This window comes from Felis catus, chromosome A1, assembly GCF_018350175.1.
Source record: "Felis catus isolate Fca126 chromosome A1, F.catus_Fca126_mat1.0, whole genome shotgun sequence".
Classification (NCBI taxonomy): Eukaryota; Metazoa; Chordata; class Mammalia; order Carnivora; family Felidae; genus Felis; species Felis catus.
The window spans coordinates 142,178,320-142,203,166 of record NC_058368.1 but is presented as its reverse complement, the minus strand read 5'-3'; the positions used below and the strand labels follow the sequence as shown (position 1 = coordinate 142,203,166).

The 24,847-nt window shown below is 38.9% G+C and overlaps 2 long non-coding RNA genes across 4 annotated transcripts; one reads left to right on the top strand and one right to left on the bottom strand.

Moving 5' to 3' along the window:
- Positions 1 to 9,309: 9,309 nt before the first annotated feature.
- On the bottom strand, positions 9,310 to 15,738 carry LOC109492903. Of its 3 annotated transcripts, XR_006596702.1 has the most exons (4): positions 15,494 to 15,738; positions 14,790 to 14,940; positions 13,411 to 13,489; positions 9,310 to 9,769 (listed from the first exon to the last, which is right to left on the bottom strand). It is a non-coding gene; the product is annotated as an uncharacterized LOC109492903 (long non-coding RNA). The 3 variants fall into 3 exon arrangements; XR_002146870.3 differs by lacking the exon at positions 13,411 to 13,489 and having other exon boundaries at positions 15,494 to 15,736; XR_002743668.2 differs by lacking the exons at positions 9,310 to 9,769; positions 13,411 to 13,489 and adding an exon at positions 14,383 to 14,637 and having other exon boundaries at positions 15,494 to 15,735.
- A 74-nt stretch (positions 15,739 to 15,812) lies between these two features.
- LOC123384894 lies at positions 15,813 to 18,799 on the top strand. Its single transcript, XR_006596625.1, has 3 exons — positions 15,813 to 15,860; positions 17,651 to 17,697; positions 18,354 to 18,799. It is a non-coding gene; the product is annotated as an uncharacterized LOC123384894 (long non-coding RNA).
- The last annotated feature ends 6,048 nt before the right edge of the window (positions 18,800 to 24,847 follow it).

Sequence of the window (24,847 nt, the reverse complement as noted above, 5' to 3'; positions counted from 1 at the left end):
AGAGAGACAGAGCATGAGCGGGGGAGGGGCAGAGAGAGAGGGAGACACAGAATCGGAAACAGGCTCCAGGCTCTGAGCCATCAGCCCAGAGCCCGACGCGGGGCTCGAACTCACCGACCGCGAGATCGTGACCTGGCTGAAGTCGGACGCTTAACCGACTGCGCCACCCAGGCGCCCCTCATCTTTACATTACTCACAGAGACTAGCACACCATTCTGTTCAAAAAAAAAAAAAAAGTATTCAGGAAATGATTATTTATTGTTAACATTTCTTAGCTTGTAAAAAAAAGAACCCCACATAACATCTTTACTCAGAGTAAGCTCAAGTATAAGATCAAGAACAACCATTTTAATAATATAAACAGTTGTACAAAGTACTGTGATAAAACCTTCTGGATTGAAACTCTGAGTTCCGAACAGTGACATCATAGAAACGTTTTAAGTGGCATGAGCCAATGAGATGCAAGAACTAACTGTAGAGTTCATTTTGTTGGCTAGAATAGTCTGCATGAAAACATTATGGTGAAATTACCCTTAATTTTCAAGACAGAAAGACGTTATCGCATATATATATGACATATACACAACATATATATATACCTAAATATTGAGGCATTTACCAGTGATCATATTTAAAATACTATAAAAAAATGAAAATAAAGTAAAATTGCATTAGAGTAGAATATACAAATTATGTAGTAAATAGTATATAATGTAATTTATGAATTACATTATATGTAACTCTATTAAAATAACTATATGTTATAGTATATATAAGTTATATAGTATAGAAATTATATAATGATAATAAAATATATAACCATAGTAATATATATAGTAATATGTAATAATGTGTATATAGTAACATATAAATATAGTGAAGTACTAATATAAGTGTTACAGTCCTGTAACTACTTTGTGCACTATGTCTGAGAAGCAGAACAAGGACTCCTGTTGTTTTTATGTAGGTACATTTTCAGAAAAATTTTGTGGGTTTTTTCCCATGAACCATAAATTACATAATCACACTTGTTATTACCTAATGGCTATGCAATTTCATAAATGTTTTCAGAGTAAGGACAGTTTACAATTCTTTTTTTTTTTTTCCTTTAATTTATAATTCTTAACTTGCAAATTCGGCCTAAGTCTTCAGGGACTCTCGTAAGAATGGAAATAATCACAGCAACCTAACCCATATTCTAATCTCCCAAAAGAAATACCCCAAATCTGACTACCGGGTTTTTATAGAAATAAAGTTTACTTTCTTTTCTCCCTCTTTCATGCTGAAAGTTAAAAAAAAAAGTAAACAGTTTTATTTGGAATAGCTAGTCTAAAGAGGGAAGAGAGAGTAGAGAGAGTTAAAATTCTTGAATGTCTGGCGTGTGTCAGGCACTGAAATGCTGGAGGCTCAATACACATTTTCTCCTATACAGCAATCCTTTGGGAAGCAAGAATTATTATCTCCATTTCACAAGTGAGAAAATGAGAACTCAGTTGAAATGAATGTAAAAGTTATTTTAAGAATTATTATGTGAAATAGAGGCTTCATATCTGGGGTTTTGTATTGTTTGTCGTTGCGTTCTACATTAGGCTTTATTATACTGCCCAAGGAGAGAATTCTTTGTTGGTTTTTTTTATTTGTTTGAGGGGCTTTTTTTTTAGAGAAGCAGCATAATCTTGTCAGTTCGTTAAGTATGCCACTGTAACCCAATGGCCAACTACCAGATGACAGGGATGTGGCTAACTATATCCATGAGTCTCTGAGTCTGAGAACCAGAGCTCTCCCCATCTCCAGCACATGCCTCCTTTCATTGGAACAGTCCATGGGGCAGCTGCCACAGTTGTTTTCCCTCCGTTTGTGCCCTCAGAAACTTTCTGCCCATCTCTTGGCATGGCTTTAGGCTGTGGAGCTGAGGGAGGATGTTATTCCTCCCATTAACGCCAGTAGAGACTTGCTCACATCTCCTGCTCTTTAGACATCTTAGCCAAGGCACTGGGTTCTGCTGGGGAATGGGCCTTACACAGGGAGGTTTTAGTGAGTCTAGAGATGATTTTAGTTTTTTTACAAAGCTTTGATGAATCACAACTTTCTCGTTTGACCCTCTCTTTTTTTTTAATTTTTTTTTTTTAATGTTTACTTATTTTTTTTTTAATTTTTTTTTTCAACGTCTATTTATTTTTGGGACAGAGAGAGACAGAGCATGAACGAGGGAGGGGCAGAGAGAGAGGGAGACACAGAATCGGAAACAGGCTCCAGGCTCTGAGCCATCAGCCCAGAGCCTGACGCTGGGCTCGAACTCACGGACCGCAAGATCGTGACCTGGCTGAAGTCGGACGCTTAACCGACTGCGCCACCCAGGCGCCCCTAATGTTTACTTATTTTTGACAGAGAGAGACAGAGCACGAGTAGGGGCTGGGCAGAGAGAGAGGGATTCACAGAATCCCAAGCAAACTCCAGGCTCCAAGTTGTCAGCACAGCGGGGATCAAACCCACGGACCGCGAGATCATGACCTAAGCCGAAGTCGGACACTTAACCAGCTGAGCCACCCAGGCGCCCCCACCCTCTCTTTTTATTTTGACAGCCCCTCCTTCATGGAACCTGGCGCACTCCTTAGGAGCTTGGTTACAAGACACTTGAAAGCCACCAAACAGTGTTGCGAGCAAGCTTTCTATCTTTAACCACACCAATATCCCTGGACCAAGACTGGTGATCTTGACATTTTCCTACCTCAAAGCATCCTCACTAATCAAGAGATGGTATCAAAGGTCAAAGCAAAGGGGCGGGCGCCTGAGTGGCTCAGTGGGTTAAGCATCTGACTTTGGCTCAGGTCATGGTCTCACAGCTTACGAGTTTGAGCCCTGGGTCGGGCTCTGTGCTGACAGCTCAGAGCCTGGAGCTTGCTTCAGATTCTGTGTCTCCCTCTCTCTCCACCCCTTCCCACCTCACACTGTCACCCTCTGTCTCTCAAAAATAAATAAACACTAAATAAGAACAGAAAGCATCTACTTTGTCAGGCAAGATTCTGAAGAAATTAATCACATTTGCACAAGGGTATTAGACCAGTTTCTTGATTAAATTGTAGTTTGGTACACAAATGAATTTGAAAAATAAAGTCAATGGAGATTTAGTGATGTGAAATTTTTTAAATTGATGTTAACACAAAAATAATCAAGTCCAATAATTTCTAAATCAATGGAGTGAGAGTCCCAGAGCATTAGCTCAAGTTAAGAGGTTGAGAACTGAGACAGGTCTAAACATGTCAGGCAGGGTAACCTGTAGACAGACTCACCAGAGCGCAACTATAATAGGACTGCGAGGCATCATGGGAGGGATGGTGGGAGATGCTGACAGCCAGCCTCTAGGCTTGAAGCCCTGAAGCCACTGGGAAACAAAAACTCTCCCTTTATCCTCTCACAGACATTGTGCTTGGTGGGAAAAGGGTTCAGCCAGAAGGAGGGAGTGAGAGAGTCCAGACTTGTTCTATGGACAGGAGCTAAGGTCTGAGAGACAGGATAATTCTGGATACAGTGTAAGGTACACAGTCAATTAATTACCTTCTGGTCCAGCCCTCAGAAAGTCATGCCAAATTCCTAGGGACAGGAAAGCTGTAATAGAGAGGAAACTAAATAGAGAGGTATTATCATTAGAAACACAGCGAGGAGGGGCACCTGGGTGGCTCAGTCGGTTGAGCGTCCAACTTCAGCTCAGGTCACGATCTCACGGTCCGTGGGTTCGAGCCCCGCGTCGGGCTCTGGGCTGATGGCTCAGAGCCTGGAGCCTGCTTCCGATTCTGTGTCTCCCTCTCTCTCTGCCCCTCCCCCGTTCATGCTCTGTCTCTCTCTGTCTCAAAAATAAATGTTAAAAAAAAAATTTTAAAAAAAACACAGTGAGGAATTAAAAACATCTCTGCCTCATGCGAGGAAAGAAATTCATCACTTCAGAACCAATAACTTTGCCGATATTGGGAGAGTGTAGAGAAGGGGTTAGGCTGAGCAGCAGGGGGGCAATATTACATATTTATGGGTGGAAGAAGAGAGAGGTCGTGATGGGACCTATAGAGAAAAGTCTTAACATCCAGTGGAGATGGTGGAGGCACCAAGGCCACCAGGTAGGAGGCAGACTTGAAATTCAAACCACACTCCACAGGCTCCTGGGTGGCTCAGTTAGTTAAGCATCTGATTCTCGATTTAGGGTCAGGTCATGATCTCACAGTTTGTGAGATCGAGCCCCACTTCCGTCTTGGCTCTGACACCATAGAGCCTGCTTGAGATTCTCTTTTTCCCTCTCTCTGCCCCTCCCCTGCTTGTTCTCTCTCTCTCTCTCTCTCTCAAAATAAATAAACATTAAAAATTTTTTTTTAAAAAAACCATACTTCATGCCTTCTGGTTTGCAGAATCATAAAGAGCTAATCCTTTAACCCAGTGAGCACATCTCAGAACAAACCATACCGACCAAGACAAATTTCACTGATCCTTACTAGACAACACTGATATCTGTTCCTTCCTCACATGCAAAATTTCTAGAAACTCGACTCCATTAAACATACAAATGAGACATAGTATTAAATATGTCATAGTATTGGTTAAGGTAAAGAAAATTATAAATAAAAAAAAACTGGGGTGCTTGGTTGGCTAAGTTGGTTGGGTATCCAACTTCAGCTTGGGTCCTGATCTCACAGTTTGAGTTGGAGCCCCATATCAGGTTCTATGCCAACAGCTCGGAGCCTGGAGCCTGCTTCAGATTCTGTGTCTCCCTCTTTCTCTGCCCTTCCCCTGCCCATGCTCTCTCTCTCTCTCTCTCTCTCTCTCTCTCTCTCTCTCTCTCTCTCTCTCAAAAATAAAATAAAAACATTAAAAAAAAAGTATATGACTTGATTTGTACATTTCATTCATACACAAAATGCATGTATTTTATCATACAAGTAACTGATAATCTGTTAGGAGAAAGGTTCTGGAATGCCCTATCAGTTTGCATAAATTTGAAAAAAAGATTTTGGAATAACATTCTGGTGCTTTACTCCACCAAAGAAACACAAACATTAATTAAGAAAATACAGAAAACTAAAGTCAAATGATTAAATCAACAAACTAAATCCATGCCAGGATTATTATATAACCATTAAGTAATGTCTTTTTAAAATGTATAATAACATAACATGAAAAAAATAAGCATATATGAATGGAAAGAGGCAGTATATCTACAGTGTAAAGAATAGACGTTTGGGGTGCCTGGCTGGTTTAGTCTGGCTGGTTTAGTCACAGCATGTGACTCCTGATCTCAGGGTTGTAAGTTTGAGCCCCACACCAGGAATAAAGGTTACTTTTAAAAAAATAAAATAAAATCTTTAAAAAAAATGTAGACATACAACTTTATTTTTAAAACCTAAAATCAGAAGATGAATGAAGCAATGGACTGTTTTACTTTCCGTTTATTTAATGGCCATCCATTACTTTCACAATTTAAAAATAAGTTTAGGAGAAAGAATATGGCTTAGTTTGACTTAAATGATGTGTATAAAAAACTGAAAATCTTTACAGGGCTTCAAATTGAGGTAATTGACTTTACAGACTAGAATAAACTGTTTTGAATCGAATGAATCTGTGCTTTAGCCTATCAATCCCTTTTTCTCTCTCGTGATCTGGAACCGATATGTGAAAGATTAGAAAACTGTGTGCCTAACCCTTACCTTGCTGAAAAGAGACCCTCAGTAAAAGTTTATTGATGATATAGTAACCCCCTTACCACTGGCTCTTTCCCAAAATTTAATCACCTCACTTACTGCAAAACAAACAAAACAACATTCAGAGGTTTGAGTCCAACCCTAACAAGAAGATCCCCTACATATTATATTTTTTCTTCCTAGTGTATTTTGCCCGTGAACGTCTTAGGACTAAACATTGACACTGACGTTAATTGTATCTTAAACTTGTAACATATTTTTGATCAACAGGTACAAAAATGCTTCTGGCAGGTGAACTATGCCATAGCATAGTTCATAGAGGAGCGGATGTTCGTTTACAACATAGAGGAGCATATGTTTGTAAGCAAACATAGAGGAGCATGTTTGTTTAGAGTGCAAGCTGGTCACACCAACAGACCAACTGTGAAATTTAGAATGAGGGCTCTGAGTCACATGGTGTCAGTTGATCAGGAGATTGAATTAAACTATGTGGGCAACCAATCAATCAATTATTCCTAAGGAATGAATATCCAATAAAACTCTGGACACAAAGCTCAGGTGATCTTCCCCGATTGGTAATAATCTACACACACTGTCAAACAGCACTTCTCACAGATTAACGAATCATTATTCTGCGGGAGAGGACAACAAAAGGTTTGCCTTTGGAACCTTCCCCAGTTGTATTCTATGTGTCTCTTACTTTGGCTGATTTGATTCTGTATCATTTCCCTGTAATAAGCCATAATCATGAGTGAGTTCTATTAATTCTTCTAGTGAACTACCAAACATGAAAGTGGGTTTGGGTATCTTCCAAGTTTTCAGTGGTGTCAAAAGTGATAGCGATCTTGGGGACTGTGCCCTCAAATTTTGCAGTTTGACTAACTCCAAGCATATAGATAATATGTCAATGATTAGCTATGGTATAATCTGGTCTTCAGGCCATAGTTTGCCAACCCCTGTTCTAACTCCTTAAAATATCTGTATAGTATAGTGCTCATTTCAGTAGCACAGATACTAAAACATCTGTGCAGTATAACTATGCATATAATTTGTTGTGGTGCCTGTAAAATTCATAATTGTGTCCAAACAACCTGCAATATTCTATCAAAATAGAATCGGCAAGTGTCAAAATTCACAGAAATTCTATCTTTTGGTGTTTACATATAATTTATTATCATCCGCGCATCTGAATAGTCTATTTTCAGGCCAACCTCAATCTAAAACCACGTACTACTTCCTAATAACAGTTTCTCATTTTTTCTCTCACTTTTTGTTTGTTATATCTGATTTTTTGTTCAATACAATTGACATAGAGTGTTATTTTAGTTTCAAGTGTACAGTAAAACAACTCAACAATTCTATACATTTCTCAGTGCTCATCAAGATGAACATACTCTAATCCCCTTCACCTATTTCCCCCATCTTCCCACCCACCTCCTTCTTGCAACTATCAGTTTGTTCTCTGTATTTAAGAGTCTGGTGGCTTGTTTTGTTTTGTTTTTGACTCTTTTTTTCCTTTGTTCTTTTTTTTTCTTAAATTCCACATGTGAGTGAAATTATGTGGCATTTGTCTTTCTCTGACTAATTTCACTGCAGATATTTTATATATACGTAGAATCAGTTCACTTCAATGAACTGCATCATTTTTGTGATAAAACTGACGCTGAAAGCAAATATGTGTGTATGTATGTGTGTGCTTCCCTCTTTGCTGCCTGTCTCCAGTTAGATGTTTTGAATGTTTGTGCCTTTAAAGAACTATAGTACTTTGTAAATCAACCTAAATTTCCCACAGTGCTATTGTAGTAAGCAAATAATCCCCTCAGCATGCATTCAAGACTAACCATCAGAAGAGGAATCCTAATGCACCAAAAAGAAAAAAAAAGAAAAAAAAATCATAGAAAACACTGTGATTAACAATTCAAGGTTAACAATCTTGAATGCTCTAGAATTTTCCCAGGAAACAAGAGGAATTTGTTCCCTTGGCCCATAAACAAAGAAATGCCAAACATTTCTTTTTAACATATAAACGTTTAACTCCACGTCTTGATGGTCAACATGTTCCTCCAATCTTCCAATCTCATCAAAGAGATAACAGGGAAAAGGTCGTATGGGAAGCAGGCTGCATTCATTTTGAATCTGGTTTTCTTTTGGTATAAACTCAATTTTCCTTTCTTATATTCTTCTCAATGTTAGACATTTTTAAGAAGATAATAATCCTATATTTTATAAAACTTTATGATTAATTATTAACCATGGGTAATTTATTTCTTCACCTGAATTTTCCATGCTTATTATAAAGTACCACACGGTACTACAATTTAATTGCCAAGTTTATCCTAGCTGACATGAACGACTCTATGTGACTGACATACTTGAACAAACATAACTCCTGGCCAGATAGTCCCATCTATAAACTATCAGAATATGTTTGATTGCCTAACCAATTTCCTCCCTTTGGAATATTGGTAGAAGAGCTGTCTCATGTGCAGTAGTGTCCACTTGCACTCAGCTATTGCCTGGTAGGGGACAAATACTCTCTACTCAGCCAGAACGGCCGTTCAATTTTCTGACATCCACCACTAAGCTGAACTCGCGGGAGAGAACAGAATGGGGGAAACTTACATTCCTACACTATTTTGTTTCAGTTATGTACACAGGCCTGTTCCTACACTCCTGCAGCACGGATAACACGGCCCTGTAATACTTAAAATTTTACCGAAGCCTTGAAAATATTAAAGGAGAATTGGAACATAATAAAAGAAAAATCTAAAATGGAGTTTTAGATTTTGGTCCTAGAGTCAGTCAGCCATTGCCTTGTACTGAGAATCCCCTGCAGCCATCTCCCTCTTCAGACCTTTGTCTCAAGTAGCCAATGTTTTCTGATCGGCCACAGTTGTGTATCTCTGCTATGTCCTTTACCAGACTCCTTTACCAGAGTCAGATCTCACTGCTATCATTCAAGTGAGAGAATGCAGTTCTCCCTTCTCCTATTTCAAGCCCATCCTTATCTTTACTCCAGAAAATTGACAATGGGTCTACCATTTTCTTCAGGAGAAATTTCCCCACCCTCACCCTCAGAGATACTTTGGCCTCCATAACCTATGCAAAATAAGTGAGTAGTTGACAGTGCACTTTCCAAACCCTGCCTCTTTCAGTTACAAATGGCATCACCTGGGAGACGTTAGCTATCCAGTATGCGGCCGGCTGTGATAATCCAGTGTAGTTTTATGTCACTATTTTTCAGTATGCGAAGAGGAAGAAATTAGACCTATGTGTCCCCTCTAGTCTCGTGATTTTCTGTGAGGAAATAACTGAATAAAATGTAATCATCTCTCAAAAACAATTACTCTGGGGGTGCCAGTATGGCTTAGTTGGTTGAGCATCCTATTCTTGATTTCAGCTCAGGTTACGAACCCAGAGTTTTGGGATCAACCATGTGTCGGGCTCCATGCTGAGCTTGGAGCCTGCTTAAGATTCTCTTTCTCTCTCCCTCTGCCCCTCCCCACTCACTCTCTCTCTCTAAAATAAAATTCAAAAAAGTTTTTTTAACAAATTATTTTTGAATTAGTAGAAAGATTTCCTCCCCTGTGTAGTGGCATCATTTTAGAAAGACCTAACACAATTTAGATTGCTAAACAAAATTTAATATTTCAGTGAGACACACCTACATTGGGTTCAATACATCTATGAGAACAATGGCCAGACATTTGTTTCCAACAAAATGATTGTGTAAGATCACCACAGTAGCCACACCAAGGTTATTCCAGGTTCATGGACAAATTCCACTGACCAAGAATGCAGAAACTGCTCACCCCTATGTCAAATGGTTTTCTAGTTTCAACAAATTCCCTGAGGCACCAGTTACTCTAGTGTGTGATTATAGTTCAGCTGCATCCTGGCTGGTTGAATTCTCTGGTGCTTTCAGTTGTCCAGATGTTCAGTTAGTCTTACAGAGTCCAATATCCAGAAATCCCAGTTACAGTGAGAAGCATGTATGTTCTTTTTTGTCAAACAGTAATTCTTTCTTGACAACATTTAATTCATTCTGCTGTAGAATCGCTGATAAACACACCTCCACCTAGAGATGGCTGAAAATACAGGCATATTGATACTATATGGGTTATTCAAACAACATATGTGTGAATGAAATAGAAATATTACCAAGTAGAAACTATTAAATATTATGCAAAATTACATTAAGGAGAGTGATCATAGTAGTGTAGCCTATATAAAGTCTTATATGGCCTAGTTTGTCTATGAAAGAGCCACTGATCAAAATATTCCAATTTGATTAGTCCTTTGGTCTCAAAGACCAAAAACACAAAATATAATTTCTAAAAAGCACACTTTAGGGTTTATAGATTGTTTTTTCTTTTTTTAACTCACTAATATCTGTAATTTTTATGTTTGTTTATTTTGAGAGAAAGAGAGAGAGAGAGAGAGGGAGAGAGAGAATCTCAAGCAGACTCAGTGTGTCAGCGCAGAGCCTGATGTGAGGCTCGAACCCATGAACCATGAAATCATGACCTGAGCCAAAATCAAGAGTTGGATGTTTGCCAACTGAACCACCCAAGCACTCCTATTAATTCTATTTTTAAAGTTTATTTTGCATTTATGTTCCTAGATTCATGAGACGGATATTTAGTTTATTTAAAAACTTGCTTCTAAATATAGAAAACACTCTCATGTGTTTTCAGTGTAGTAGTCTCATTATCATTAATGTTCTAATGATCTTTAACTTCCACTTTAATTTTTTTTTGGGGGGGGGGGGATCCAAAAGTTTCTTAAGAGAATGTGCTTTAATTTTAAAGTGGTTAATTTTTACTGCATTTTGTGATCTGAGGATGTAGCCAATATAAATTACATAAATTAAATTACAATATTTTCTTTTTGACCTAAAATATAATCCTGTTTTGTTTTTTTTTTTTTTGGTAAATATTTCAGGGCCATGTGAAAAAAGTAAGTATTCACTGCTTACATGGTACACATATATCAATATTTTTAATGAAATAAATTTTGTTAACCATACTCAAAGGATTCAAAAGATTTGAGATGGCAGAAGAATGAATCAGTGAGTTGAAAAGAATGAATTATTCAGTTGAGATTATCTGGTTTGAGGAATACAAAGAAAAAAGAATGAAGAAAAATGACCAGATTCCTCTTTTTTTAAGTTTATTTATTTATTTATTTACTTAAGTAATCGTTACCCCAATGTGAGGCTTGAACTCATAACCCTGAGATCAAGAGTCACATGCTTTTCCAAATAAACCAGCCAGACACCACCCAAAATGAACAGACTCTAAGATATACCTTCAGAATATTATAAAGCAAACCAAAAAATGCATTATAAAACTTTCATAAAGGAAAAAAACAAAAGAAACATGGAGAAAGAAATAATATTCCCTAATCAAATTTGATGAATATCATTAATCTACACATCCAAGATGTACAACAAAGGATAAACTTGAAGAGATCCAAATCTAGACACATCACAGAGAAATTGTCCAAAGATAAAGAGAGAATCCTGAAAGCAGCAAGATAAAAATGACTCACAAGTACAAAAGCTACTCAACAAAATTTACAACTGACTTCTCATCAGAAACTATGGAGGCCAGAGGGCAGTGAGATGACATATTCAAAGTGTTGAAAGAAAAAGGCTGTCAATCAAGAATTTTATATCCAACAAACCTGTTCTTCAAAAATGAGGAGAAACTCAGAATTTCTGATAAAAAAAAGAAAGAAAGAAAGAAAGAAACAGCAAATATTTCATCAGCAGGTTTGCTCTACAAGAAATACTAAAGGGAAGCCAAGCTGAAATGAAAGGACACTAGAGGGTAACTTAAATTCACCTGAAGAAATAAAGAGCACCAGTAACATTACAGGCAAATATAAAAGATCATACGGGGCGCCTGGGTGGCGCAGTCGGTTAAGCGTCCGACTTCAGCCAGGTCACGATCTCGCGGTCCGTGAGTTCGAGCCCCGCGTCAGGCTCTGGGCTGATGGCTCGGAGCCTGGAGCCTGTTTCCGATTCTGTGTCTCCCTCTCTCTCTGCCCCTCCCCCGTTCATGCTCTGTCTCTCTCTGTCCCAAAAATAAAATAAAAACGTTGAAAAAAAAATATTAAAAGATCATAAAAATATGTTTCTGTTTGTAATGCTTTTCTTCTTCCATTTAAATTAAAAGACAGTTGCATAAAGCAATAATTATAAGATTGTCTTTATAGGTTTATGCATAAACATGTAATCCCTAAGACAGTAATAACACAAAATAGGGGGAAGAGAATGGAGCTATATTGAGGCAAAGTTTTTGTTTATTCCTGAAATTAAGTGGCTATTGACCCAAATTTGACTGTTGTAAGTTATGATACTAATTATCATTTACTATAATTAGTGTCTTAGAGGGCAGCCACTAAGAAAATAACTCAAAAAAGATACAGTAAAAGAAACAAGACATGATGCTCATCAATAGTCATTGGGGAAATGCAAGTCAAAACCACAATGAGACACAACTTCAGATCCACTAGGATAACTGTAAGAAAAAAGATGGACAATAACAAGTATTTACAAGGATGTGGAGAAATTGGAACCCTCATGCATTGCTGGTAGGAATGTAAAATGGTACAGCCGCTTTAGAAAACATTTTGGCAGTTTCTCAAAGGACTAAACATGGAGTTACCATATAATCCAGCAATCCTATTCATAGGTATATAACCACAGTTGTTGAAAACATATATTCACACAAAAGTCGTACATGAATATTCATAGCAGTATTGTAGATAGTGTTCAAAACAAGAAAACGTTGAATGTGGTATGTGAAATTGTCTGCCATTACAAGCCCTAGGCATTGCTTTATATATGAAGCTATTCAACAACCTTGAGTAGAATTTAAGGGGTTGGTGAATGAAGCATGGAAAAACCAGAAGGTAAGAGGTAGAATGGAAGAAGGCAGAACAGAAGGTAAGTGATAACTAGTTAGGGAAGGTAAAAGAAGAAATAAAGGAGGAAAAAAAAAGATGCCCAGATATTTCTTCATTATGATGTCTGTGTCCTACACTCTTTTCTCCCACAGGAAAAGGCATATTTATACACATAAAGAGTGAAAACATAATCAAAAGGATTATGTTTATGGCTGTTCTTATTCCATCAGTGGTGTTAACATATGAGATACGTTTTCAGACTTTTTGTTAAAATGAAAAAAACTACCTGGAACACCTGGTTGGTTAAGTCAAAGGACCATGTGACCCTTGATCTTGGGGTCATTAGTTCGAGCCCCCATTTAGGTGTAGAGATTAGTTAAATAAATAAACATTAAAAAAAAAAAACTAGCCGTCTATGATAAGTATGAAGAATTCTCTGTCCAGACCCCCTTCAAGAAAGGACTTAATGCCTAAGCAGTAGGGAGGAAGCCAGCACACAGCTTCTAGCTATGCGCTTTTTCCAGAGAGCTGCTTTGCCTGAAACCTTTCTCTTCTTAGGGCAGTCTACATCTGGTGACTGAGCAAGGTAGGGCTATAGACTTGGCCACTTGGAGCCCTATTCTTCCAGGGTTCCAAGCCATGGTCAACAAAGTTTTTGGACCTGTATAGTAGTTCTACTTCTCTGTCTGCCCAGTCCTGTTTCCTTGCCTACTTTTCACAAGTATTGATCCTTATGGAACAACTTCCTCCCAAAGCTCTACCTCATCTTTTGCTTCTAGAGAACCTAACCTGTGACATAATCATTTTCTTTTACCTTCATGCATGAGGGAGAAGAGAAAAAGCCAATAATCCTCTTCTGTTCAACAAAGAAAATTCACAAGTATTTATGTCTTCTGGAAAACAGGGATGTCAACTTAAGTATTTATTACTAGGCAACACATTAAGTAAGACAACCAGTTTATAACCTTTTAAGGATTAAAGATTACTTTCACAGGCCATAGCAACAATCTCTGGAGTTCAGATGTCTAATAGGAGTTGGCAGCTAATGGGATCAGCAAACTACTGCCCAGTCCAACCTCCTGATTTGTAAATAAAGTTTTTTTTTTTTAATTTTTTTTAACGTTTATTTATTTTTGAGACAGAGAGAAACAGAGCATGAACGGGGGAGGGTCAGAGAGAGAGGGAGGCACAGAATCCGAAACAGGCTCCAGGCTCTGAGCTGTCAGCACAGAGCCCCACGCGGGGCTCGAACTCACGGAGCGCGAGATCGTCACCTGAGCCGAAGTCGGACGCTTAACCGACTGAGCCACCCAGGTGCCCCGTAAATAAAGTTTTATTGGAACACAACTATGCCCATTCATTTGGCTGCTTACATGCTGCAGTAGCAAAATTAAGTAGTTGCAACAAAGACCACAAGTCTCAAATATTTACTTTCTGGCCCTTTAAGAAAAAGAAGATTCTTTTGACGGAAATAACTTCTGCAAGGACAGTTTTATGATGCAAAATACTATTTGCTTTTCTTTTCAGACGCAGTGAGAGGGAGTAGCTACAAGTGGTCCCAGTTTTTAAAGGCCAAGCCCTATGATTCCATTAATTTTGTCACTGAGGAAAAAAAGGCAATCTCAAGAAACCCAACAGAACATAGAAAGAACAGGGTAAAACAGTACTATTAACAAATGAAGAAAGGAGTGTATAGTATTTTTAATCTACATTGATCACAAGTTAAAAATAAGAACAGGGTTTTAGGTGTCTCACGGCCAGGTCTGACGAGATCATGTTTGGGAATGGAATTATAAAAAGTAAATCCACATACCATGATTTGTTTTATGATAAATTTTATCAAAAGTCAAAGTGAAATGCAAGTGGGATAAACAAACGATCCATTGGAGTGAGCAAGACCTTCTAATGACTTCTTTCTGATCCTTTTTGTGACGTGCCAAGGTGGAGACACAACATAAGGAATTCTCTGAGTCCAATGTGGCCCTGATAAAGGACCCTAAGGAGAATTATGGTCTCCCTTCCAGCAGTGCCACATCTGTGCCTGGAAAGAGTTTATATTATACCCGGGCTGCATGTCTGGGCTTTCCAGGTTCTAAAATTCTTGCTACCCTACACTTATTCAACCCTTCCTGTTCTATTCCTTTAACATAGGACCTACGAATGTTTTACATGTAGCCCACTTAGGATCTTTACCTAAGATATCCAGGTATCCAGTCTTGCAGCATGTTCTGAAATCTCTTTCCCGGGCTCTGTTTCTTTCATTCAATTTCAATTGCTGTTCTTTTTCAGGTTCCCCGGGTCCCCTTCTCGCTCTAGGATTTAGTCATCTGTTCTCTCTCAGTTGCTTTTTGCAGATAGAGGCCAAAAAAAAAAAAAAAAAAAAGATGCATCACACTTTATTCTTTTCGTCAACAGTCAGTTGCAGACGAATTATAGTTGGACACTTGGCACAAGACCTTTGAAATACTTTTAAATCATACACATAGCTGTTCCTACCAACTTTCCTGTGACTTCCAGTAATCACTGAGCTTTCATTCTGGGCAAAGCAGATTACCAAATACCATTTCTTAAGTGTATGCGTTTTCCAAGAAATAGGGTTAAAAAATATGTGTAGTCATTGATTTGACGTGTGACCTGTGCCTCTTCAGTCACATGCCGTGTTTTCCTGGCATTGTTCTCTCTTGCTCTTTGAGGCAGTGTTTATCCACCATTTATAATCTCACTTTTTAATGTTATACCTTCCTTTCCCATAACCTATTTATATACTACTAAATCAAGCTGTGATAAGACACCACTTTTTCATTCCATTCCAATTCTACATAATAATTTCCCATTTGAAACAACAATTATTTTATCAAGAAGAAACAGCTGCAAACACAGCAATTCCTCTGAACTACCATTAACTGAGTGTTCCCTGCTGTCAAGCCAGATGTTTAGCTCTGAATACTGAGCTTTCTGTTTAAATGGGTAGGAAGCCCGGAGATGAGTAGATACTGGCTGCACTCTTCTGAGATGGGGGTACAGCCCCTCTGCCAGGCTCTCTCACAATGGGAAAGATGCCATTCCCATCACTTCTTGTCTTTTGACCCTTTTCTCCTTGGAACTCCTGCCCCGACTTCCTCAGTAAGTTCTCAGAAGTCAGTTGTGTCATCTGAGTTCTACTGTTCACATCTGTCATTCCAGAGAATTCCAGTGTTCTAAAAAGTCATAATTATTAATGCATCAGTGTTCCCAGTGTTCTCTTGCTCTCTCTCCACAAGCTAAGTAAGATTCTGGTGTTGTTCCTTCTCTAAGCATTTTCTCACTTCTCACTTGTTTTTCTCTTGGGCCTTATTAGAGAGTTGGGGGTAGGGGGAAGGAAGTCTAGAGCCTTTGGCGTGGAGTTGTATGGGCATTTTTGGTTAGGAACTGACAGTGTGGGGGAGAGAGTTTTCAGGAGCAACTGCTTCCATGTTTGAGAATGACATATAGACAAAGGATTCTTTGATACATTATCTGTGCCTGCTAAAATTTATGAAAATTGTGATGGCAAAGTTGGAGGTGACTATTTTGAATGGAGGGAAGGACAAAGAGACGGGTGGGAATGTGAGGATGCTGATGTTCTCATCTATTAAAGCAGGGAGTCACTGATTCATTGATAATATATATAATCAAAATATGTGGTTTTTAAAAAAGCACATTGAATACAGCCTTTTAATATTTTAGAGCATTTAGAATCCTTTAGAAAATAATATATCTTGTTCTAAAGAAATGTTTATTTGGAATTCAACAATTCCTTCAGTTTCTCTCCAAACCTTTGGAGACCTCTTTTTTAAATTCAAATGATTGGGAAAATAAATAAATAAATAAATAAATAAATAAATAAATAAATAAATAAATAAATAAATTCAAATGATTGGGATGCCTGGCTGGCTCAATCAGTAGGGCAAGCAACTCCTGATTTTGGTGTCATGAGTTTGAGCCCCACATTGGGCCGAGAGCTTACTTAAAATTTTTTTTAAAACTTCAAGTAAGGGGCGCCTGGGGGGCTCAGTCGGTTAAGCGCCTGACTTCAGCTCAGGTCATGATCTCACAGTTTGTGAGGTGGAGCCCCACATCAGGCTCTGGGCAGACAGCTCAGAGCCTGGAGCCTGCTTCGGATTCTGTGTCTCCTTCTCTCTCTGCTCCTCCCCTATTTGCACTCTGTCTCTCTCTCTCTCTCTAAAATAAACATTAAAAATTTTTTAAAAAATCAAATAAGTTTAAGTTTAATATATTTAATATAGTGTGATCCCATATTTATAGAAGGTATTCCTTCTGTATGTATACTTAGAAAGATGTATATAATAATATTAATCTAAAGCTAATATGGGGTGCCTGGGTGGCTCAGTCGGTTAAGTGTCCAACTTCGGCTCAGGCTCAGGTTTGTGAGTTTGAGCCTCGCTTCGGGCTCTCTGCTGACAGCTAGCTCAGAGCCCGGAGCCTGTCTTCGGATTCTGTGTCTCCCTTTCCCTCTCCTGCTCACACTGTTTCTTTTTCTCTTTCTCTCTCTCTCTCAAAAATAAATAAAACATTAAAAAAAATTTAAAGTTAATAAAGCTCATTTCTGGGTGTCAGATTTGAAGTGATTTTTCAACTTTCTTAACTGTGTGCATTCTGTTATCGGAATTCTTATAGTAAGTATGAGAATAGACTAATTTTTTCTTTTTTAAATGTGGAGGGAAATATGCTAATATGTTAATAGTGATTGGTTGTTGGGAATATGGGTGATTTTTTTTCTTTGTGCTTATTTATTTTATTTTTTTAATGTTTATTTAGTTTTGAGAGAGTGCAAGTGGGGAGGGGCAGAGAGGGGGGGTCAGAGGATCCAGAGTGGGCTCTGCATGACAGCAGGTAGCCCTGTGTGAGGCTTGAACTCAGGAACTGCAAGATAATGACCTGGGCTGAAGTCTGATGCTCAACCAACTAAGCCACCCATGTGCCCCATCTTTGTGCTAATTTAAACTGTTCAGGGTGCTCTCACAAAATACCAAAAACTGAGTGGCTTATAAACAACAAAAATTTATTTTTTACAGTTCTGGAGGCTGAAAGTGCAAGTTCAAGGCACCAGCATGGTCATCTGGTGAGGCCCTCTTCCAGGTTCACAGCCAGCGCCTTCTGGCTGTGTGCTCACATGGTAGACGGAGTGAGGGAGCTCTTTGGTGTCTCTTTGTTAGAATACTAATTCTTTTCATGAAGGCTACTCCATCACAGCCTAAGGAACCTCCCAGAGGCCCCACTTCCTAATACCACCAACCTTGGACATCTGGAATTCAGCATATGAATTTGGAGGGGGGACACAAAGATTCCTTCTATGTTAATATTTGTTTATTCCATGGCTGTTTTATGAAAATGATAATACCAAAGCATTGTGTTTTTTACACAGAACCCTTCAACCAAAGATGGTTTTTACAGACATGTGTTAAAAAAAAAAAGTACCACTGATTTGAAGATAAATCATTATTTATTTAAGGACTGGTGTGTACAGATTTAAGGAAATAGCAGCAACACATGCTGTGTCTAGAAAGAAATTCTGAGGAGGGCAAACTTAGTCCAGAAGAAAGAGAGCTGGAATGTTGGGCCATTTCAGAACCCCCATGAAAATTACCCCAGCAATCAAATAAATGACTAATAGTAAGTAGCTAAGACATTCAAATATCTAACTGGTAACATGTACAAGTAACCTATTGATGCTTTAGGATTGCATTCTATAAAGTAGGGATAATGATTTCTTTTCAGGTTAAATAAAATCAGGAGGCTAAAAGAGTGCTACGTGGGAAAATTTTGCTTCTTACAAGAATGTAACAACAGTTATTAGCAGCAGTTAGCAGTCACTTTGAGATTTCACGAAACATGTAGTTCAGAATCTACTGTCTTCCACGAATTAATGCTCTAATTTTCAATATATTATTTTCAAAGCATAATGTTAATGTATGTAAAATAAAATGTAAAAATAACTTAAAACCCTCAGTTTTCCATTCAAAATTTTGTCCACCTCCTTTTTCTTTCCTTCATCCATTTAAAAAATGTTTTCTCTTCTTATTTTTCTCTTATCCTTCCTTGCAGATTCGTTTGTTACTGGCTCTTTTCAACCAATATCTTCTCTCTCAAGTAAATGTGCATTTTTTTCCTGATTTTCTTTTAAATGTTCATCTCTGTAGAAACCTTAATGAAATTAGACTTAAGTAGTTTAGATGGAACTGTTCTGTAATTTTGGGGGTTTTTTGGCTATAGCAGAAGTTTTCTGGACAATAATTCATACCCAAACTCTTTTTAAAATGTTTTATTTTAGAGAGAGAGAGAGAGAGAGAGAGAGAGAGAACACAAGCGGGAAAGGAGCAGAAGGAGAGAGAGAGAATCTTAAGCAGGCTCCAAGCTCAACACGGAGCTGGACGCGGGGCTCAGTCCTACGACCCTGGGATCATGACCTGAGACGAAATCACGAGTCCGATGCTCAACTGATTGAGCCACTCGGGCGACCCACATACCAATGCTCTCCGTGGCAAACTGCCAGTGTTCTGGCTTCCGGCTTCCCCATTGTCACAGACAATGCACACGTGGTGCCATGCTTCCTGTCTTGCTAATCTCTCTCCTGTCTGCCCCTCCTCTCCTCCACCCCCAGGCCCAGGACAACTGTCCTCCCTCAGGGGGCACCACAGTTCTCTGAGTTTGCTCTCCTCTTTCCATCTGTGTGTTTTCACCTCATTTCACATTTTTTTACAGCTAAAAGATTACTTTTTCTAAAAACAAATTTGGCCTTTTTCAGCCCTGCTTAAAGTCTTTCCATGGCTCTCCATAATGGGACAGGATAAAGTCTAAACACCTGGCATGTAGGGCCTCTGTCACCTGACACCTATCTACTTCTCTGAGTCTTGTTTTTCTTAAAGCCACCCTCTCATTCCTTAAACTAAATAATTTCAGTCCCTCTAAGACATGCTGACACTGTGCAATTAATAGATCTATGCTTTTGCTCCCACCTTTCCCTCTGCTGAACACTGACTCATTTTTTAAGAGTAAATTCAAAGGAATATATATGAAAGATGTTCAATCCCGCAAGAAGTCAAGGAAGTGAAAATGAAAATACTGAGTTTCCCCCTTATCTGACAATCAAAATATTAAATTATTTAGAATAGTCTACTTCTGGTTTCCAGTTCTACATGTACAGAGCTTGGAGGTTGCTACTCCATCCTAACAAGTGAAAAGCTGAACATGCTGAAAAATCAACAATTCTTCCTGGATCCATAAGAGAAGAAGACACAGGGAAAACCACTGCCCCCAAGACTGGAGAGACGGACTAGAGAACTTAGGGTGTCCTGGCTTCCCAGAGCAGGACTCACAAGCAGAAGCTGACAGGGGAACCAGTGCCAGGGTAGGAAGACCTGAAAAGTAATTGAAGAATTGCTGGGGACTCAATGTGAACAAATCTGAGAGTTGAAATCTCCAGTCTCACTTGTAAGGGAGCGCCCATGCTTTTGTTACTTTTGCCTCCAGGACCTTAACCAGGTTTTCACAGTGAATATTTGAGAAAAATTCTCTCATGCTTCTGGTAAGAGATGGGGGGAGAGGAGTGAGGGGGAGGCAATAGAAGGGGGGCAAAGACTAGTTTGAAATGCCAGAGCATTCTGCCTTCTGTCCTTCTTCCCAATGTCTGCCCTCAGGAGAAACTAATTAACCATAGCCTAATCCCTATTCTGCTGGGGTATTATCAGATCCTAACTGACCTGGAGGAAGGGAAACAGCCAACTCTAGCCCAGCCTATCCATCTTGTCCCATTTACAAGGGGAGAAAAATCCTGAGAAACACTTGTGAGGTTCACACTCTAGAGACATATGCTCAATAAAAGACTGAAACCTAATCCTAGGACTATAGGGTGCTTCCTCTCCCCTACATGTTATCAGTGTATTTATAAAGGCCTATTTACAGCAGTTCCTTTTACGAGGTACATCATGTCCAACTATCAAAAAAATGTCAAGGTACACCAAAAGGCAAAAAACAGTTTGAAGGGATAGAGCAAGCATCAGAACCAGACATGGCAGGAATGTTGGAATTATCAAACCAGGAATTTAGAACAGCTCTGATGAATATGCCAAGGGCTCTAATGGATAAAATAAGAATAGAGTGGTACAGTAAACAAAGAAATGGAAATCCTAAGAAAGAACCAAACAGAAAAGCTAGAGATCGAAAACACTGTAACAGAAATGAAGACTACCTTTGATAAGTTTATGAGTAGACTGCACACAACTGAGGAAAGAATCTGTGTGATTGAGAATATATCAATAGAAACTTCTAAAACTAAAAAGAAAGTGGAACAAAGACTGAGAAAACAGAGCACAATATCCCAGGACTGGGGGACAGGTATAAAAAAAGTAATATCCAAAGGCAAAGGAATTAAAAGCAAAAATGAACTATTGGGACCTCATGAAGATAAAAAGCTTCTGCACTGCAAAGGAAACATCAACAAAACTAAAAGGCAACCAACGGAATGGGAAAAGATATTTGCAAATGACATATCAGACAAAGGGCTACTATCCAAAATCTATGGACTCACCAAAACTCTACACCCAAAAAACAAATAATCCAGTGAAGAAATGGGCAGAAACCATGAATAGACACTTCTCTAAAGAAGATATCTAAATAGCCAACAGGCACATGAAAAGATGCTCAATGTCATTCTTCATCAGGGAAATACAAATCAAAACCACATTCAGATATCACCTCACACCAGTCAGAGTGGCTACAATGAACAAATCAGGAGACTATAGATGCTGGCGAGGATGTGGAGAAATGAGAACCCTCTTGCACTGTTGGTGGGAATGCAAACTGATGCAGCTGCTCTGGAAAACAGGGTGGAGTTTCCTCAAAAAATTAAAAATAGATCTACCCTATGACCCAGCAATAACACTGTTAGGAATTTACCCAAGGGATACAGGAGTACTGATGCATACAGGCACTTGTACCCCAATGTTTACAGCAACATTTTCAACAATAGCCAAACTATGGAAAGAGCCTAAATGTCCATCAACTGATGAATGGATAAAGAAGATGTAGTTTATATATACAATGGAATACTACTTGGCAATGGGAAAGAATGAACTATGGCCTTTTGTAGCAACATGGATGGAACTGGAGATTGTTCTACTAAGTGAAATAAGTCAGGCAGAGAAAGACAGATACCATATGTTTTCACTCATATGTGGATCCTGAGAAACTTAACAGAAGACCGGGGGGAGGGGAAGGGGGGAAAAAAAAGTCAGAGAGGGAAGGAGGCAAACCATAAGAGGCTCTTAAATACTGAGAACAAACTGAGGGTTGATGGGGGCTGGGGGAGAGGGGAAAATGGGTGATGGGCATTGATGAGAGCACCTCTAGGGATGAACACTGGGTGTTGTATGGAAACCAATTTGACAATAAATTCCATATTAAAAAAATAGGGGCGCCTGGGTGGCGCAGTCGGTTAAGCGTCCGACTTCAGCCAGGTCACGATCTCGCGGTCCGTGAGTTCGAGCCCCGCGTCAGGCTCTGGGCTGATGGCTCGGAGCCTGGAGCCTGTTTCCGATTCTGTGTCTCCCTCTCTCTCTGCCCCTCCTCTATTCATGCTCTGTCTCTCTCTGTCCCCCCCCCCAAAAAAAATAATAATAATAATAAAAAATAAAAGTAAATAAAAATAAAAGATGTAATATATGCATAATTGGAATAATTGAAGGAGAAGAAGATAAAAGAACAGAAGGAATATTAGAAATGATAATGACTGAGGGGAGCCTGCGTGGCTCATTTGGTTGATCATCTGACTCTTGATTTCAGGTCAGGTCATAATCTCACACTTTGTGAGACAGAGCCCCTCGTGGGACTCTGGGCTGATAGCATGGAGCCTGCTTGGGATTCTCTCACTCTCTCTCTCTCTCTCTCTCCCCCTCTTTCTCTGTCTCTCCCCACCCCCAAAATAAATAAATAAACTTTTTTTTAAAAATCACAAAAAAAAAACAGAAAAAAGAGTCGAAGACAGAAATAGGAACAAAGAACAAGGGCAACAATTGTAAACAGTAATAAATATGGTAGATATTAATCAAGATACATCAATAAATCACTTTGAAGATCAACGATCTACATGCAGCAATTAAAAGATAGAGATTGTCAGATTGGATGAAAAAAACAAAACCTAACTATTTTTGTCTTTCAGAAACCCACTTTAAACAAAAAGACATGTAAAGATTAAAAATAAACGTATAGAGAAAAATATACCATGCTAATAAAGAAATAAAAAGAAAAGAAAGCAGGAACAGCTAAATTAATTTTAGACAGGGCAGAATTCAAAGCAAGGAAAGTTATTAGGGGTAAAGAAGGGACCTAAATAATTACAAAGGGGGCAATTCTCCAAGAAGACATTCAATCCTTAACATGTAGATATCCAACAATAGAGTATCGAACTACATAAGGCAAAAAATGGTAGAACTGCAAGGAGAAATAGATGAATCCACTTGGAGTGAATCATACTCGGTGACTTCAATGCCCCTTTATCAGAAATGGGCATATCTGGCAGTAAGAAAATCAGTAAGGACATAGCAAAAACTCAGCAACACCATCAATTGGGAATCCTTCCACAAGCATACATATAACATCATGTTGTATACTTTAAATATATTATAATTTTATCAACTCAGTCAACACCATGTTGAAGGATCAAGTTGGAAAACTGACACTACTTGATTTCAAGACTTAATATAAACTTACAGTAATCAAGACAGCCTGGTATTGGCAAAAGAATAGACAAATAGGTCAATGAAACAGAATAGAGAGCCAGAAATAGGCTCACATAAATATAGTCAAGGATCTGTGACAAACAGCAAAGGCAATACTATGGAGAAAAGATAATCTTTTCTTTTTTTTTTTTTAATTTTTTTTTTAACGTTTATTTATTTTTGAGACACAGAGAGACAAAGCATGAACGGGAGAGGGGCAGAGAGAGAGGGAGACACAGAATCGGAAGCAGGCTCCAGGCTCTGAGCCATCAGCCCAGAGCCAGACACGGGGCTCGAACTCACAGACCATGAGATCGTGACCTGAGCCGAAGTCGGACGCTTAACCGACTGAGCCACCCAGGCGCCCCAAGATAATCTTTTCAACAAATGATGCTGGAACAACTGGTCATCCACATGCAAAAAAATAATTAAATAAAATTAAAAAAATATTTTGGCATAGACCTTACATCCTTCATAAAATAAGAAATATGTTTTCCTTTTACCTGCATCTATTTCTTTTCTTTTCTTTTCTTTTCTTTTTTTTTTTTGGTAGATCCCAGTTTCTGACCTCTGTTATTTTCCTTCTCTCTAAAGTTCTTCCTTTAACATTTCTTGCAAGGCAGGTCTACTGGCAACAAATTCTCTTAATGTTTTGTTTGTCTGTGAAAGTCATTTTTCCCTCCTTTACTTTTGAAGGATAATTTTTCAGGGTACAGAATTCTAGTTTAAATATATATTTTTAATGTTTATTTATTTTTGACAGAGAGAGAGAGACAGAGCATGAGCAGGGGAGGAGCAGAGAGAGAGGGAAACACCGAGAGAGGGAGAGGGAGACACACACAGGCTGAGCTGTCAGCACAGAGCCCGACGCGGGGCTCGAACTCACAGACTGTGAGATCATGACCTGAGCCGAAGTCAGATGCTCAACCGACTGAGCCACCCAGGCGCCCCTAGTTTAAATATTTTTTTAATATTTGTTTGTGTGTTTGTTTGTTTATTTATTTATTTAGACAATAAAAGAGAGTGTGTTCAGGGGGGTGGGCAGAATGAGAGAGAGAGAGAGAGAGAGAGAGAGAGAGAGAGAGAGAGAGAGAGAGAGAAAGAGAATATCTCAAGCAAGCTCCACACCATCAGTGCAGAGCCATACACCAGAAGGATCTCAGGAACCATGAGATCATGACCTGAGCCGAAATCAAGAGTCAGACACTTAACTGACTGAGCCACCCAGGCACCCCCAGAATTCTAGTTTAAAGATGAGCCAAAGATTTTACCAGATATTTCATCAAGGAAGATCTACAGATGACAAATAAGCATATGAAAAGATGATCCACATCATGTGTCACTAGGGAATTGCAAGTTAAAACACCATTGAGATACCATGACGCACCTACCAGAATGGCCAAAATCCAGAACACTACCAACACCTAACGCTGGTGAGGCTGGAACTCTCACTGCTGCGGTGGCGGAGGGGGCACAAAATAGCACAAAATTTCTATC